Raw genomic sequence first — 13,804 nt, forward strand, 5'->3', positions numbered from 1 at the left:
CCACATATCCTCACTCCCTCATACCCCTCTGGAGAATCAGGCAACTCAAACATTGGCTCGAGCAGTATCTTCTCCTGCCAATATGTGAGAAAAGACACACCACAATCGCTCTCAGTCCACGGGCACCAGTCCCCTTCCGCAAAGCCTGAGCTGCAATCTCCGCGAGTGCCTCCTCCGTGAACTCGAGAGTCATCTGCAGTTATAAACACAAAAATTGACCTTATCCATCATGAATAATGCCTTAAACTGAGTAATAATAGCGTTGTGTGGCTGTGTAAGAATTCTAATGAGCATGTCGTGCCCCAATCCGTGAAAGGGGACTAATATTGGGAATCTCCCCACAAACTCGGGGATCATTCCAAACTCAATCAAATCCCTTCCTTCCACCTACTAATTAAAATGAACAATCAGCCTGATTCACAAGCCTGTCGCTCTCCTCTTGTCTACGGACAGCCTCATCAAGAGAGTCATCATTGGAGGGCATTCCCAACGTGTTTGACGAAGACTGGACAAAGCCAATAGACTGAGGGTTAGTCAGCAGCCCACCTTAGCACTCGTTCGTCGGGATATTATTTTATCAAGCGAATTGAAGGCCCCCGAGGCTATAAACAGAATTTCAGACGTATCCACCGAGATGAGTTCTCCCCTCACTTTGGGACTCATTTTCTCAGGGACTTTAACGACTGTCCCTTCCAACATTCTAAGCATGGCCTTCTGGACTCCCTCCCCACCCACATCACGGTGGTGGGCAACAGTAGACCGATTGGTGGCCACTTTGTCCACCTCGTCAAAAAACACGATTCCTTGTTGAGCTCTGGCCACATTATAATCCGCATCCTGAAGCAGACGGACAATCACGGAATCCACATCCGCCCCCACATAACCAGCCTCGGTGAGAGTAGTGCAGTCACATATCACAATCGGCACATTCAGACACCGAGCAATAGTATGAGCGAACAATGTCTTGCCTGCCTGTCACTCAGCACAGTCACCTGACCCCGTCGGTCCCAGTAGAATAATATTACTCTTCTCCACCACTGGCGGACTGTCGTTGTCCAAGTTGATTTGAAATGTCCCCTGCTTGTGGTCGTCGTCCACAAACACTTTGCTATTTTCTGCGGACTGTTCTACCCGAGCCTGGTTATAAAGTCGTTTGTAATGATTGTAGATTGCCACAGAAAGCACTTTCTTGGCTGTGTCTTGTCCCACGATATATCTTTCGAGGTACTTGTATATTTTACGAGGGGCGATGGGCTTGTATTTGGGGTCATTGTTTTGCACTACGTTTAGGTTAGCCAGTCCAGAATCAGTATTTATATAAAACAAATGATTGCATTTCCCACATCGTATAAAACGAGTCAAAACTGCCATTAAATCTTAAAAAAGTACCCCCAATGTTTTCCAGGCGTGACTCAGGGTGGAGACAGCGGGGACACAGTGATCCATTCTTTTCTCGACCAACACGTCTTGTCTTGGGTCGACGACCTCCTTCTCCACTGAGCAGTCTGGCAGGGATTCCCACTAATGGTACTCCAAGGCGACTGGTCCTTCCCCATAATTTGACCGTATCACGTTTTACAAGCATTCGTAGAAAGGACATTATAGGATAACCACACGCCTTTTTATTTATTTTTTTACTTAATAACAATTTGGTCGAATATTATTATGTAATTAATATAACCGGCTTAATTCGACCTGATTAATTATTTATCCTCTTTACTATCACTCTTAGTGTACCACTTATTGACTTTTAAATTAATTTATACAATCAGTTTTGAGGGATCCCCAGTCTTTGCCAACCGAAATCTTGACTGTGAGTGGAACAGCCAAATTGGCAATCCCTTCCATCACTTTTCGAATAATTTCCGAGACTCGAACCACTTGGTCACGTGGAACTTGAAGAACAATCTCATCGTGGACGACAAGAACAACCAACTGACGTGCTACACAAATATTAAAAATATTCCAACAATATTTTTCATAGAAAATCCCAGTCAATTCTTTTAGACACATTTTGATCAGTTCCGCTGCGGTTCCTTGCACTGTAAAGTTAACAGCCTGCCGTTCTGCCTGAAAAGGTTAATTAAAAATGAGACCTTCGTTCTTGACTGGCTATCCTGTGCCAATATTTCAGGAAATCGCCTGAATGAACCAAAAAGTGTTTTAACCAGACCATTCTCACTCCGACAAGTCTCCACTGTGCTTCTTATATAGTTCGAAAGTCCAACAAAATCCCCAAGAAATGAATCAATCATTTCTCTGGCATAATCGACAGTTTGGCCAATCAAGTTTGAGAGCGAGGAGGCCCCCATTCCGTATATTATTCCATAACACAACTGCCATCATGTCACTCAATACCATCTTTGTCTGATTACGGAGATCACTCCCCACATCCGCTTGGTCTATGTCAGTCCACTGAGCTGCCATTCGACGGAAAACATCCCCACCAGCATTCAGGACTGAACAAAGTCTCTGATCCCCCGACAAATGTGCAATTATTCTCAACTCCAATTGGGAATAGTCAGCAGAAAGAAGAACACAGTCTGATAATGACAGTCAAAATACCCTTCTCTGCAATAAAACAACTTCTGGGAGAAATACTGAGAATACACAAGTCCTTTGGGACACATTGAATGTTAGGACAAGTCGTATAGAAACGACCACTGGGACTGTATGTGTCGTAGAATGTTCTCACTTTATTATTGACCACACTTCTCTCAACTGCTTTCATCTACCAATGACCGAATGGGACACCAATTGGACGACAAAGGACAGACGTCGCCAATCCATTATCAGTCCCACCACTGGGTGCAGTCCTCGCAGTGGTTCCAAAGTCAGTTTATCCGTGCTCAGAAAGGGAAGTGTCTGGTTGTACCATTCTCCTGAGGAAGCACTGCTACTTGGGGGAAGTCTCAACTCGACGTAGAGCAACTGCCACTGATTTACATTCACAACTTTAGAAACATCCACTGGAGACCCCAAATCCACTTTCCGCCCAACCATCGAACAAATCTGGGACGAGATACTCTCCATCAACTCAGTCGATTTGCTAAGTACAATTTCTAGTCTATCGGGGGATATTTCTACAGTAAAAAAGAGAATCAACCCATTCCCACTGCCTCGACGGAGGGGAGCACAATACATGCAAATATGTGTTCGCGTTTAATCAGGTCGTAGTGCTGCACAAAACGAGGAGAACTCAGCATTACTTGGCCAAGTCTCAACTCGACCCGACTCCTCCAAATGACGTCTCTTGCATTCCCTTTGTCAATACAGTCCTTCAAGTCCACTGAGGACAGTAGAGGGCAGTCCTCCTGTAGTAAGTAGACTTTAGCCAACTCGGAGAGAGAAGGCAGTTTTTCGGCCCCTCCGCTGATTATGAGATGACAAATCAGAGGGTCTATGACAAAAAGGGTATCCTTCCACAGCCATTGAGAGGTGGTGACTGGGAGAATACATCTCCGCATATCAAACATACACAAACATCCCTGGTCATTACCAAAATAATGTCTAATAACATCAGTGACCACCTCCTTTCCACAATCAGACCAATCTGGCATGTTGATGACTATAAACAAACCAGGGTGATGAAGGACTACTGTGTTGTCCATACACACCACAATTCCAATGCAGTCAGTCTCTTCTATAATTGGACGAATTGAGAGCATTGGACATGACTCGAGTCTCCTGACAAATTTGGAATATGCATGACTGTCCAGTTCGATGTACTCCACTGAATCAGTGATCGAAAGTTCGGAAAAACTCCGCGAAAACTCAATTTCAATTGAATTCCGTCGGTCTTGGACAGAATCGTCGAAAAGTGAGGGAGAACAAAGAGAGGCTGCCTCCTCCAACACCTCAAAGCCCAGCAAATCTTCCTTAAGAATATCCTTGGCATTCCTCACCATCAATTCAGCCTTTGTTCGTACATGATCAGTCACTGCATCGACACTGCTGATTGTAACAAGAATAGTCAACGTGTGAACAATATTCGACAGGGTCCTGACTATCTTGAGAGGATCGGACATGGCCACCTGAGCCACGGTCGCATATCCTGCCCTGAACAATCCCCTCGCTTCGTTCACGCGGAGATCAGGCAGTCGCATTAACCCAGCCAATTCCCTTTCCACTCCAAAATGAAGACAAACACGCAATTGGTGCAGTAAAAGTGCCATGTTCGCCCTCCCCAGACACTCACACAATGTCGTAACCATCACTGACTAAGTCACCCACACTACCAGAATAGACTGCACAAGATCTTTGGAGTGACTGCAGAGATCCGCGGCTGATGTCATATTTTCTGGCCACCACGGAAAGTGAGTGTTCCATCACCAAATCAAGAAGGGCGAGGGAACAGTAAAATCTGATTATTGACCATGCCCAATGTGCCTTTTGCAATTATGACGGCTGGAGGAACGCCCTGTCACTCCCCGCAAGACAATCTGTTCGGTTATTTCCACACATTTAGCCACAGAATGGGCAGACTGTGGCAATGTAGCCCAAACGTCATAAAAACGAGACCACGAAAACGTGACATCATCAGTCACTTTGTGTGGGGTCACCAGATATATCAAATGCAGGTCATTCTCGAGATTGAGTCCCTTCTCAGCCCTTTCAATGTCCCGGAGGATATTCACTGCGTCAAATGGATCCAGTCCTGCCTGGAATGCCGCATACCCAAGTTGAGTCGTCGTTAGTTTGTCCTTCTCTGAAATATCTCATTATAAAACCATTATCCGAGCACTGGACAAAGTTACTGGCCTCTAGTTCCTCCAGTACAGAACCGACGTTGTCCTCAAGCTGATTTGTGAGGACCGAAGAATGGTAGAGAAATGTGGACTGAATATATAGATTGGGAGGACACTGAGAAATAGCCACCATCTTGACTGAATGAGCACATCTAACCTCAAACAGAGCTCTTCTAAAATTGTTTCCTTGAAGAGCACTCCTAAGGGGACTAAATTGTGCTTGAATAAGCTGAAATGAGTCGTCCAATTCAAGAACTGAGCTCAGTAAATATGATTCCCCCTCCTTCCGACATGTCCGCCCTCCACGCCCCGACATTTGGTGGTATATTTCGGGAGTCAATCCACGAATGGAATTATGGGCAATTATGACTCGACTGAAAGGCAGATTGACTCCACTAGACAATGTCGTCGTAGCCACCACTACTCGCACCTTCCCTGATCTTATCCACGTTTCAATCGACTTTCTTTCATCCACAGCCAGTCCTACCAAGTCTGATTAAACCATCCACCTGCGTGGTGGAACACGACTGAATGTCGGAGGGTCTTTTTTAGGTTCTCGTCCACTACTCCCAAAGCATTCCTCAACTCTTCGACAAGTCCCCGGCACAGTCCTCGTCCAACTGCTGACCGAAGACAGGAAACTTCAGATTCAGAAATATGGCAATATTCTGTCATTAAAGCACCGAGTTGGACGGCAATTTTTACGGCCAGGGCCTCACAGCTGGCCTTGCTTGAACAGAATATAAGAACGGAATGATCCCCCAGTAGACTATCCACCACCAATTCAACCACATTCCCAGCAGAAGGAAAAAGACGGGGCTTTAACTGGCTGAATTGTCAAAAAATAGACTAACCGAACAAGCCCGTGAGAAGTATTGTACACTGCATTCCCACATAACACAAATTGTGAGAGAAAAGACGGTCTAAAGTCAGTAGAAAAATACTCCGCCTTCAACCAACTGGCCAAAACGTGTCCATCCCCCATTGTGGCACTCATTGCTACAATTCGGAGGACAGTGTTGTGCCTTGTTTGTGCCAGTAGTAATTTAGTGAGGAGTACTTCGATCAGATATCCCCGAGAATGGTCAGACATAAAGTGAACTTCGTCGACAAGGACAAAACCTGGAATGGTCAGAGTAATTAACATATTTTGTCCAAGTCCTGCTGTTGTTCAAGACGGTTGACAATGTTATTGGCCTTCTCGATTGTACACACAGCAATGTCCACTCCCTCAATCCCCCCAATCGGAGAAATATTCCCAAAAAACCTCCGACTCTGAATCTTGAATTCTTGCAAATGTTCTGGCTGTTTAGAACATGTGGAACCTCAATGTGATTGACCTGTTCTTCAGCAATGGAGACATAGGGCAGAACTACAAGGACTTTTAGGCCCTTCTGCTTTAATTGTCTGAATGTGAGTATTTCTGAGACAAGTGTCTTCCCAGAACTCGTAGGGGCAGAGATGACCAGGTTTAGTTTGCCTGAATGGTTGTACAAGTTCAGTACTCACTGGATGTCGCCATTTTTGAGAGGCACTCGGCCTGCCAGTCGTATATTTCAGAGATTCCATTCTTTATGTAGTTTTCTGCAATTTCAGGTGGCAGGCCGACTTGAGTGATTTTCATTGAAGGGTCACCACACTTTAAACTACTTTTGGGCGCACATTTTATTTATTTAAATTTTAATTTTTAAATATTTTAAATTATTAATTTTCATGTGTATGTTGACTTTGTTTTTTGTCCGACAACTCCGAACTGAATATCCCCAAATCCGTCAATATTGTTCAACTCCTCCAAGTCGCGGTCAAATCTCCGTAAAAACAAATTATGGAACAGTTTCCGTCGACAAGACAAGGCGAAAATGTTCATTTCCTCTTTATTCTGTTAGCCTTTGATAGACTTATCCCTCACTCCAAAGAAATGTCCCTGGCAGCCCAAAAATGCGATTTTTACAAAGTCAATGAAACCACTAAGAGACAGCGAGGTTGTTCTTTCCAATATTTTAGTGAGCAATAATTCTGTTTATGAAGCCAAGCAGCAGTCGAGTTGTTTTTTGTTTCCTTCAAGCAGGTGGAAAAAACGGGAAGAAATAATAAATATTTGTCGTCAGAATATAATTCACAACGACGGTGATTTCCTGGTGGTCAACAAGCCCTACGGAATGCCAGTCACTCGAGGTTGGGCTATTCTGGTCTATTTTAGACCAATATCATCCTCATGACCTTCGATCGACGTTGCTTTGCATTGGGAATGAACTACATATTTCCGAACCCTCTTCTTTCCACCCAATCGGTCGGCCAGATATTCGGACTACTGGCGTTGTTATTTTCTGCAAGTCGTGTTGTGTTCATATTGTAGAACTGAGGCAGCCAATACGTTATGTCGGGCACACTACACTCAAGGGAGAGTGGACAAGTCGTACAAAGCAGTGGTTGTCGGTCACCCTAATCCAGCACAGGGTAGTGTTTATTTGAGATTAGTAGGTGATATTAATGTGCCCGTTGGACATTTCAAATGTGCTGACAATCGATTCAAGGTAACTCACTTTGTATGTATGTCTGGCTTCGATTCCCAGCAGTGCCTTTTTAAGAAATGTTTCTTTTAAAAAACAGTTGCACTACAAAAAAGAAGCTCGGACATTTTATAAAGTGGAGAAGCACAGTCTTGACTCGAAATGCTCGCTTGTTGATTGTACGACCACGTTTGGGAGGAAGCATCAACTGCGTGTACATTTGTCATTCTTTTTGGGCACACCTGTGTTGGGCGACCACCGTTATTCCTCCATCATGGGACGTGTGCCTCAAGTCGAGCTATTTTCTCACCTTAGAAACTGACGGAGCCACTACACAGTGTTTGGGATTACTTGCTCACTCGCTCGTCACTTGCCGATGCTTCTACACTGCCAGTCGGTCACCCTCCCTTCAGAGGACGGACTGAGGACTTATTCTGCTCATATTCCCGACTATTTCACTGAAATATGCAACTCTCTGGGGTTGAAATAGAGTTGTGGAATGTTAATGGTGTTATTAGTGTTTTAGTTGTCAATCTGCAATGTAGACTGTTTTATAACGAGAAAACAGCTCAATGTCTTTCTGCAGTGATTCCATTTCATTTCTTCCAGCCTTTCTTTCCTTAGTCGTTTAGGAATTGTGTCAATAATCACGGACAGTCCCAAATACTGTCGATAAACCTCCTCCCAATTTGCCGTCAGTCCTTTCAATATCGATTTCTGTTCATGACTGGAAAGTGTGTGTAGAGAATTGTCCTCGGCCTTATTTTGAGCCGACCTGATCCCACCTGCCTTTCGTTCTTCCTCCTCTTGTTTTCTGTTGTAGAGATACTTGGGCACTTGTCCGTAGTCCTAAGTCGTCAGGTCTCACTTTCCACCTTTTTAAGGACATAGACTGGTTCCAGTCCTGAGGGTTGGAGCAAATTTGTATGTCCGTGTACAGTGTCAATGTACACTTTGGTTGTCCTTTTGGGCACAGATGCCTTTGCGTCTTCAATGTTGCTTTTTATAAAGTTTTTGTTGGCGTCTGAAAGGATGGTTGGTTGATCGCTCCTTGCGGGAAGTCGTGGTTTCCTTTTATCGGGATATTCAAATTTGTGTTCTATGGACGAGTAGGACAACAAGTTTACTGTCAGGAAATACAAAATCATTCGCGTGTTTCCGTAGGTATTGGGTTGTGGATGGCAGGCTTACTTCGGGGGGTCCCATAGTTTTGTAGGGATATCTGTTTCTCTTCAGTTCTTCTCTCGTCTGTTTGGCATATCCCGAGACATATCTACATTTCTATTAGTCACAACTTTATTTTTGGTGGTTGAGGTGCCACTTTTTTTGGTAATAAATCGTAAATGTATTCGTCCGACAGCATATACGGTGCTTAGCAACTTATAATTTATTCACTAAATTATGTTTAGATAAAAATGACATCCAATCCCCTAAGAAGTAATCAGTTGTTTAGGAAATATTTATTAGTGTCTATTATTGTGTTAGAATTCTAATTTGATGTATTTGGGCAAACTAAGTCGTTTGAGAGTGAAACAGACAACGAGGGCGATTCCCAATCCGCTGTACAGAATTGTTGAAAAAGCCACTTTTGTTAGGTTTAATACTTTTCTGTTATTATTACTGATTGTGAATTGGTTTGCTGGGAAAATTATATAATTTGGGAATTTTTCAAATATCCCATGCCAACCAACATTCAGACTTTGATTTTTTACGCTCCATGTGAGACTAAGAAACCCTCTATTTTTGATAACAGTATCGTTTGTAGAGCAAGATGAGTCGGGTAGTGCTGCTATGTTTGGAAATTCACCTTCCGCAGGAGTAAATGTAAACTTAGCGCCCGAGACGTGGACCACCAAGTCAACAAGAGACAATTTGTGGACTAAATCTCATCTTTTTATAAAAATATGAACTTCCCGAGACCTCCATATTGAAGACCACAATAACCCAGGACTCCCTCTCTTTTTTAATTTGTTTTATTCGCGTGTTGAGTTTTGTAAACATGTCATCTGTCTCACTCTCAGTTACTCTAAAACTCACATCTTCAACAAGCACATTATAACATCCAATTGACCGAAGCTGTAGCAATCGATGGTGGAATTGTCTGGGATTCGGTTACTTGGGAGTGATATATACTGGAATGGCGAAGAGAGCATTGATATTCCATTTGGTCGAATATTACGTCCAAAGAATCAGAAATGTTCTAGATTGGTTGGAAAAAGGAAAACTCTGTCGAGACCACATTGATATGTCTTTAAATGAGTGACAAAGGACACTGATGGGATTTTTCCAATAATGTCGTTAATCATATCAAAGGTTTTACCCAAGGAATTAAAGTTATAGATCATAAAGGTCGAATTCTGAAATAAATATACACAAAAAACCTCATCAATTTTAGACACCAATTCCAGTTTGAACTGAATAGTCTCATTGGCTGAGGTATAAATTTTAATCGTCCCATTTTGGTCTTCACTACATGGTACGAGATATTCATAATCACACAAATTGGTTTTACAATTATATTTAGTATTTTGAAGCTGATAAACGTGACCACTTAATATCTAATCAGTAACCAGATTACCCTATCGAAAGTTCACTTTTGATGACAGTCTGGTTACCATAAAAACCCATATTCCAACTTTGTATTCTGCTCGATTTTTTGATATCAATAGATATGCATTTATTGAGTAACTACCTTTATTGTAAGTAAAATGGAATCCCCAGAGTTTTCCTGTTTGGCAGATTTTTCGGTTGTCAGTTGCGGTCAGTTCAAATAGGCAGTTTGCACTAACTAAAAGTATTATAAGCTTCATTTTTGATTTGTGGATGATTAAAATTCTATTTAGTTATAGGTTTGAATTAGTAAAACTTTGATCAGATTAATAATAAATTTATCACAAAAATAACGAAATAATAAATTTATTGTTTTATAGTTTATGTGTCTTAAATATGGCCAAACTCTATCCGACGAGCGAAAAACGAAATGGCAGTACAGAACTCTAAAATGCCCCAAAAGACAAGAATTAAAGCTTAAAATAGAAGTAAAACGTGAATATTCTTCGGAAAGTGAGGAAGAGAAAGTCGAGAACATAGTCGGGACCTTAGAACTAAGTGGCAATCTCTTAAATTAACTTAGAATTAGATAAAAAATAGTTTTAAATAATACTTAAAGAGCGGATTCGAGAATCATTCTTACAAATTTAAAATTTTTGATTAAAACAAGCGGATTTGATAATTCTTACTTTTAACCAAAAGGGGAAAGGTTTCAATGAATATTGATTATAAAAGACAAAATCTAATCAACAAAATTAAAATTTCACATGGTTCAAGTGTATTTATGTCACCGTCAACTGAATGGACCACGCCGTTGAGTGGAGCGACAACTTTTTTTATTATTATTTAAAGACCAATACGGGCAAGCCAGTTAATTTATAGTTAATCCCGTGATCGCCGATCCAAACGAGGAGATCCTTCTGAAAGGTTCAATCCTTCCCGCAAGATCGGCCTGAGACGACGATGTCCCAGGGTCTGAGAAGCTAAGAGTCCTTTTTCGGAAGGCATTAAGTGCCTCCTGAGCGTTGCCATATCCGAAGGAATTCCAACTGACATGGTGGACCCCGTAACGCCACGGTAAGCCCGAAGGTAAGAGATCCCCATTTCCAACTGTGGTCGTGCCAGAAGTACTCGTTGCCTCACGGGCAGGGAACGATAACGAGAATTTGCCCAGGATGAAAACTGTCCTCCTTCGGAATCGAACTCACACGACCATCCAAATCCATTATCCATAGCTTAGTCTTCAGCCAAGGGGCTTTTTTGTAAAATGAATTTTTATAGAAATTATATTAAAATAAAAATGTAATTTTTATAAAATAGGTGACAATTAAATTATTTTAAGTTAATAGATAACTCGGCAAAGAATGGGAAAGACATTTATGATGATTAAATGTTTAAGTTACTGTATTTCACATGCTGTGAATCACAAATCTAATAAAGTAGGATTAATCATTTGGATGTAATTGGAATGAGTTATTGTTTGATTATAATTTGACAAACATTATTCACCGCAGCTGCATCTTTAGAAAAAGAACAAGTAATAAAGGCAAAAAATGCCATTAAAAATTGAAATCCATTAAAATTTAGTATATAATATCGATTAATTATTTTATTATGTCACATGCCCTGTTCGTTACCATGCCCCGCTCGTTACCATTGCTCTAAATTCTAATTGTAATGCAACTGTAAATATTAAAATAGTAAATTACGACCATTTGTTTGTATTCGGGGGACACTCGTACTATATTTATTCTGTAGAACGAAACTACAATACTTCTCAAAGAATTTGCAAACATGATCACGACGGATATGTATTCATTCCGGACTATGGACTAGAAAATTGTGCAATACAAAGTATAATCTTTACTTTTAAATAAAAGGTGATAAAATTGGATCGGTATACGTCGGAATCATCCAAGAAACGGGCGAGTTTGTGACAAGTAAAGGAGATTTGGCGGTATTTGAACATTATATTTGTTTAGTCGTACCTTCCTTGGAATTCCAGTCAACCTGGAAGTAAAATGTGTGTAATAAGAAATGTAAGTAATAACGGTAAGTTCGAAACAAACGATTGCAATATAGGAAAACACATTTGTGAAACAGGTAAGTTTTATTTGTGTCAATCGTAAGACAAAGTTTGTCGGAAGCAACTTTGACGGCATGCAGTTCAAAGAGTCTCATTGTATGCGGTTGGAGTGACTAAGGATTAGTTTTCAATGATAAAATACTGGAGCATGACGGATGGAAATTTAGTCTATTTAACATGAATACGACGCTGTCTGTCGCCAAAACTATCTGTAGTACACTGGGAGACGACCTCTTTGTTCCTCACAATGAGAAAGAAAATGCGTTATTTATAGTTAATAGTTATTTTGTAATGTAAAAGATAATATGGAATTAACTATTGGATTAAACTTAAACAAGAGTACGTTAAGAATGCGTTTCTTCCTGGAGACCTATAATCAAGAGTGTACTTTTTTGAATGAATTTTTTAGAATTATAGCAATTGGAAAATAGGATACCCTAACTCGGATACTAATCGAAGTTGTGTGTATATGAATCCGGGAACTGGAATGTGGGAAAACGATGTTGTAGAAATGCTTCATTTGTATGTCGGGGACAAAGTAGTATACAATCTACGATAAATTGCTCAAACAATTTTTTAGGCCTCTTTATGGGAAATAGTTTCTAGAGCCACAAACTAGAGCTTACTCATTTATATTTGGCTCTAAAAATATGTAATGTTTGGTTATCGCAAGACTTTCTACGAAGCAGTACGACTGTGTTCATATTATGGCCTAAACCTTATTCAAACTACAAATAACTCAATAATTAATGAAATAACTAAATGTATATTCAAAATATAATACTAGACATTTTTTTTTTTTTAAATGACAAACTTATTGTTAATAAACGAAAAGAGTTAAAATGCGCAGCGGATCGACTGGCAATTCCCGCGCATGATGGCCAATGAGATCCTTGAAAGAGTCTGATCGACTCGTTGGGATCTTTCGTGGCAACCACGAGCTTAGATCCAAGGCCGACGGAGAAACGATAGCGTCTGCGGACCGATGACTCCAGAGGTTTCCACCGCGACTGCCAGCGAATAGGTATTCATGGCCAGGACCCGGTACTTCTTCTGTTTGTTAGTTCCGCCTGCTTTGCAACTGAGCCCGGTTCCGCAGCGGAGGCAATTAGATTCTTGGCGGAGAAAGTGTCGGAGCAGGTGGCGTCCCAGATAAGGCATTTCCCCTTTTCAAACGGGAAGATTGTCATGCCATCCGGGCGCTTACCGTCGCCTCTGTCGAGCCCGACTGGTTCGAGCTCATTAGGAAACCCCGCCGTCGTTAGGGGCACGGCTCACGGTGTCGTTGATGGCGGCGTGTCGTGGGAAACGTCCGGCACAATACGTGAGCAGAGAGGGGATGATGGCCATAAGGGTCCACTCTTAAACCGCAGCGGCACTGGTGTGTTTTGCAAATGGGAAGTCCGAGGCGGAGAGAGACGGAAATCCTTACACAGTCGTTGGTGTCCATTAAGGTGCCGATTGACGCCATAGGGATTGCTGTAAGCCATGCACCGGAGTATGGTTGCGAGGCGGCCAATAAGCACGCCAAGCGATGTTGATTGAGTTTTAGAATGTGGCGGCCAATAAGCACGCCAAGCCACACCTGCGAGGCCGGCGCTCGGCTCCTCGTCTCATAAACTGCTCTGACAAACATGATCATCCAGGCACAAATCCCCGAGTACGCTCGGGACCTCCTATTTCTGCAAACATCACCGCATTGAGGAAGAAGGAAGGCGGGATCCGCCCTATTGCTGTTGGTACATTTTTTCGCCGTCTAGCTTCCAAAGTAGCCTGTAGACAAGTTACCAAGTCTTTGGGCCAGGAACTACGCCCGTTTCAGTTGGGCGTCGGTGTCCGCGGCGGCTGTGGAAGCTGCTGTCTATGCCGCAAGAAAGTTTATTTCCGCCTCGTCCGAAAGGCCGGATAAC

At 42.1% G+C, this 13,804-nt stretch overlaps 1 pseudogene; it reads right to left on the bottom strand.

Annotated features, from left to right (window-relative positions):
• Positions 1-226: 226 nt before the first annotated feature.
• Positions 227-1,605, bottom strand: LOC115229503 (annotated as a pseudogene).
• Between the last annotated feature and the right edge of the window lie 12,199 nt (positions 1,606-13,804).

The sequence above is a fragment of the Octopus sinensis genome, unplaced genomic scaffold (assembly GCF_006345805.1).
Source record: "Octopus sinensis unplaced genomic scaffold, ASM634580v1 Contig12956, whole genome shotgun sequence".
NCBI lineage: Eukaryota > Metazoa > Mollusca > Cephalopoda > Octopoda > Octopodidae > Octopus > Octopus sinensis.